This window comes from Mauremys mutica, chromosome 11, assembly GCF_020497125.1.
Source record: "Mauremys mutica isolate MM-2020 ecotype Southern chromosome 11, ASM2049712v1, whole genome shotgun sequence".
NCBI lineage: Eukaryota > Metazoa > Chordata > Testudines > Geoemydidae > Mauremys > Mauremys mutica.
Window position 1 is genome coordinate 12730787 of NC_059082.1, and position 5507 is coordinate 12736293.

Genomic DNA, 5507 nt, shown 5'->3' on the forward strand with positions numbered 1-5507 from the left:
CACACGATTAATCACAATTAAGTATTTTTTAATCTCACGATTAATCTTGATTAATTTTTTTAATCGCTTGACAACTCTATCTGCATGTTGTCTGCCACACAACAGAAATCTCACCCATAGAACCCTTATGCATGCGAGTAGTCCTTATTCACAAGTCACCTTGTTGACTTCAAGGAGATGACTCATCTGAGTAAGGCCTGCAGGATCCAGCCCTCCTATGGGTGGGGTGAGGTGTGTGTGTTGAGCATGGAGCAACAGTAATTAAGGGTGAGATGTACAGCTAATTTGGCATAGCTCCATTATGCACTCTTTGGAGGATACACACACACAAATAGCAACCGTTGCCCCCTCAAATCCTCTGCCCCTTCACTTTTTTTCTCTTGCTGATGGTTCTTTTAGTTCCAGTTTATAACCATGAAGCAAAGGGTAGCAAGAGGTTAGAGGATGATTTAGCTGTCTTTCCTCTCCCAACACTGGAACTCAGAGGGAACCATTATAAAAATAAATATGGTTTTGCAGTGCCCTAGTGCATTATTCAGTTTATTGATTTGAAAAGGATGACTGCTTCTCTAAATGTTAATAGCACAGATTGTGACAAAATCCCAAGCTACTACTTTTTGTTATGCTCATACCTAATTATTATTCTTTTAGGCCGAGCCAGGAGAACAGAGGCTGTTGGAAACTCAGTAAGCATGTATTTGGGGGATTTCTCTGAAAGGAAAGTACAAAGCACAATTTTTTTTTTGTAATTTGTATATGGAAGGTGTATAATATTACCAGGGAATTATTGAACTAGCAGTTCTGCAATCATGAAGCTTTTTTTCCACCAATTGTTTCCCGTACCATCAAGCCATTCGTACTCTGGTTTTGCGTGTGTGCACTAACTACAACCTAAAAAAATTAATAAATCTAACAGACTCACCCTTTAATACACGCCCTGTAAATGATGCCCTGTAAATTATTATTTGGTTTTGCTGTAGGAGGCCCCAATCTAGGACTGTGCTAGGTACTGTACATGTACATAGTGAGAGACCGTTACTGCACCAAACAGCTTACACCCACACATACACGCTCCATATGAAATTGTTCACTAAGGGAATGTTAAGGCTGCAACCTTAAATCTGCCCTTTCTGTGTATACATTATGATACAGCTTATAATTAAATAAGCATCAATTTTGGCAGCCGGCACAGAATAGAACCTTGCTTTGTGAGTAGCCCTGTAGATATCCGAATTAATGTTGTTATTTCATTCTATCATATATGCTATCAGATTTTCACTGCTTCTCCATGTTATTATGCATTATCTATAACAAATAGTGTACCTATATTGTATTTCATATAAATAACTTTCAAGGACCTGCCTACACCTGAGCTGCTAACGGTGCTGGAAAAAAGGCAAGTCTATTATATTATTTGAGGAATAATATGTGATCATATACTTAAAGATTGCTACAGAAGCTGCAAGGGACAGAGTTAAGGTTTTATTTCCTTGTTATTTGTACTGAAGTAGTGCCAACGGGACACAACTAAGATCAGGGCCCCATTGCACTGTACAAAACAGTCTCTGCCCCCAAAGATCTTACAATCGACAATCTAAATAGGCAAGACAGACAAAAGGTGGGAGCAGAAACAAAGGCACAGAGAGATTAAGTGATTTACCCGAGATCACAAAGCAGGTCAGTGGCACAACCAGGAATAGCAATAACATGCCCTGACTCCCAGGCCAATGCTGTGGATGCTAGACCATGCTGCGCTTCAGACATGGATGCTTATCTTTGGCATTTCTCAGTGTCTAAGCATGTCACCTTAACATCTTCTTAAAACCATTTTTGTATTTCTTAGGCGTTTCCCTCCACCTTCAATAAAAGCTGGAAAAAAAACAAAAAAAGCTTCAGTCTCCAGGACTTTGAAGCTCTGCTGGCTTCTCAAATATAGCAAACAGCACGTATAAATTCCATAGGCCAACTTGTAAACTCACTCCCTGTGCACCTGATAAGGTCCACTGGAGCACTGGCCTCATGCTCTGAGCACCTTGCAAATTCTTTTAAAGCTGTAATAGAATATAAAGTATTTAATGTGGACTTGGCTTCCCCGTGGAACCCCAGTTGGCCCAAGGGGTTAGAATTCCATTTAATCCTAGTGCAGAAAAGATGGTGGTACATGATAGGGGCCTGAAGCAGGATAATGTGTGTGTTGGGAGGAGGACAAGGACCATTAATGTCTTAGTATATATTAAGGGATCCAGCAGTGGTGCATCAGGAAATTTGGCTGATGGAGGGATTTCAGATGATCTGAGAAATGGGTTTTAGGGACCAGCAGATTTGTTTTTTACCACTCAGACACTCAGGTTCCATATTCAGGGATTAAATTATACGATTATCATGTTTGCACTTTTTTCTAGCAGAGAAAGAATCCAGTGATCACAACAAGTTAAAAAAAAAAGGAGGGGGAGGGAAAGGAGAAATATCAACCTGAAAAAATAAATATCAGATCTAGGGTACTCAATGAAACCCAGCCTGGCTTTGGGAATATTCTCCTGTCCCTAAAGCAGAGCAAAGGCTGCCCCTTTAGCTGGAAAATCATGTTTGTTTATTTGAACCGACTCTACCTTAAAACAATATGGGCTTAAATGATGAGAGAAAAGGTTCCCACCCTTGGAGTCAAAAACAATCCTCTGAGAAATTCGCAACCCCCCCCCCCCCAAACTCTGCCAGTTCTGCTATTCCTGGCAGAAAGGTGAAAGAAAAGGAAAGAGACCACTGATTTGTAGGTCCATTGAAATCATTGCAGGCTTTGGGCTGGACATGGAGTGCTATAGCAGAAAATGAACTGGGTTTGGAAGAGATACAGCCACTTTCTACTGCCAAATGCTCTGTCTTCCAGGGCCAAGTCTGTCGCTGCTTAATGTTAGACAGGAAACAGGCCACAATAAATTCATCAAGTTCATCATAACTTCAGTTCACTTCCAAAAAAGAAGTGGAGCCGTCTCGGCCAGTAATGCGTCCACTCCATAATAACCTACTAGGACACAATCCGATCAAGAGGTTAACAGCTACAGTAGTGTGAGAAGCACCATATTACCATGTCACCAGATAACACAAGAAGTTATTTTTGTACATTCCAGTTGTCTGGATGGGCCTGTCCTAATACACAGCTGTCATTGGCACTCACTAGCCCTGTCTCTGAGGCTAGGTCCTTGCTCGTGTTGGCATCTAGCCAACATACAAGAAGATCACTGTGAAAATCAGAGATGGGCCTGAGCTGAGAAGTTCAGCTCCAGATTCACACTTACCAAGGTTCAAGAGCAAGGTGTGGATGCAACGTTTCAATTTGGAGAAGCAGGATAGAGCTGAGGGGTTGGATTCAGGCCTGGATCGGAATCGGAATTTACTTGAAGATGAAAGGGGGCTGGATTTTCTTCCTTAGTTTGAGTCCATCTCCTGTAATTAATTTATAATAATACCGTATGTAAGCAACTTGGATCCTGAGTGGCTAATGCATTTTATTCTGCCTTCCAGCTCCCCACTCCCAGTTCATGGGCCCCCAACTTCCTCACTCACTGTTTGTGGTTCCAGGAATCTAGAAAAATCAGAGCTCCAGTTTCTTAGGCAGATCTGGAGCTCTACTACCTGTCCTGCTATAATGATTTCAACCTCCAAGACACGGTGTCCTCACCAGAACTTTTAGGCTGATATGAGGTAGGTTTGATGCTGCAAACTGCTCTCCTCCCACTGTAGTGTTCACAACTGCTCTCAACCTGCCCACAGCTGTGGGTGGGCCTAACTGTTGCTTTTCTCTGTCCACAGCTCTCCAGATAACTGGACTCTGATCCTCTTCTAATGAACTGATGTGGTGTTATATGGGCAGAGCTCAGCAGCAGTTCCAGTTATCTAGCCAGTGGCAAACAGAGGTCAAAGACCCAAAGCACACATTACAGTCCATGCCCCTCCAGCAAGGTACCCTCAACAGTACACCAGGAACACAGACTGTTCCTCCCTTTAAACTTTGGATTTTCCTCTTACCCAACCTCAGCAAACATCAGTTTCATCAGGGTGATCCTGTTACCCATACTTCATCTAGATGTTGCCAAGATGGTTTCAAACAGAGTAATCTCCAAAATTTCAGCCCCAGTTACAAAACTTAGTCAATTAATACCCCAGTGTCCCCAAACTATTCACAATTAAGATGTAAATGAGGTACTGCCTCACTCAGTCAACTCCCCTGCTCTCCAGGAGATGACGGCAAAGACCACAGTGGAAATGTAAATGAGGTATGGCAGAGAACACAGATGATATTTAAATGAGGTACTGCCTCACTTCCCTTCTCTCCTAGACATCAGGCCACAAGGCTTAGGGACTGAATCTTGTTGTCCAGATGTTTGTAAAGCCCCCTTCCTTCTAGTATCTAAGTGATAAATCCAACAATTAAAGAAGAGTCTGCTGCTGCCCAGTAATGGACTATTTCTCGTTACATTTCAACCATTTTACTTAAACCCAAAGGGACAGAATCTCTGCTCCCATCTAATCCCCTTATGCACCTCACAGCAGTGCAGTGGCAATGAAAACCCCCTGCAAGTCCCCGGCTGGGTATACTCTAGTCATCCAGGGATTCCCCAGTGAGCCAGTAAATCTAGTTCTGGGGGGTGAGGGTGGGAGGTGGTAAGGAACTTGCCAAAGCATGTTGAATTCTAGTTATCCCCTGCTCATGTCCCTAAGAGACTATAGCCAATTTGTGCAAGTTAGAGCAGCCACTAGGCTGCTGTAAGCTGTGCCTGGGCTGGGGGAGAGAATCAAGGAGCCATAACTGGTTCCCTCACAGCTCCTGCCCTCCCTCACCACTCTGCTGCTCCCAGCAAAAGCCCTGCAGTGATAGTAGCCTGCAGATCACAGAGCAAAGCTATCAGAAAACAGTCCTGCAATTCACACTCCAGAAGATGGATTTCTATGAGACAAAGCATGGGACACAAAACCAGCGAGAAACAATCTATATTCCCCCAAGTGCCCAACCCCCGCTGAAAGGGCATTATCAAGGACTGTGGTGAGGTCCCCAAGTCCCACCCTGCGAGACAAACTAGCTGGTAAATGTCTTGCCTGATTCAGGTCACTCCTAAGAACCTATTTTTGCAACACCACTACAAGAAATGAATGTGTTTACACTTACCTGAAAAATGCAATGTTTGAATCATCACAGTACATGTGCCTGACCTGAATAATAGCTCCAATCTACGTCTTCTGCTTTGTGGGCCATGTGATAGTCTCCCTTGTCTATCAAGTCCACCATTTGGATGGTAAGAGTTTCAGGACAGGGGCCTGTCTCCTACTGGGATACCGTTAAAAGCAAGGTCCTAAAATTGAGACACCTTTCAAAAAGCCTTCACAGGAAAATTTCTAAGGAAGTGTTTTTTTTTTTTTTTTTTGCAATGATCCACAAACAAAACTGCACTTTGAATGAAAAGCCCATGTTAAAAGAAGATAAGACATAGTGACTGTAGTGGGGCAAACTGCCC

At 43.0% G+C, this 5507-nt stretch overlaps 1 long non-coding RNA gene across 1 annotated transcript; it reads right to left on the bottom strand.

Moving 5' to 3' along the window:
• Window positions 1–1460: 1460 nt before the first annotated feature.
• LOC123343631 lies at window positions 1461–3901 on the bottom strand. The gene is made up of 3 exons (XR_006572297.1): window positions 3677–3901; window positions 3294–3441; window positions 1461–1869 (listed from the first exon to the last, which is right to left on the bottom strand). It is a non-coding gene; the product is annotated as an uncharacterized LOC123343631 (long non-coding RNA).
• Between the last annotated feature and the right edge of the window lie 1606 nt (window positions 3902–5507).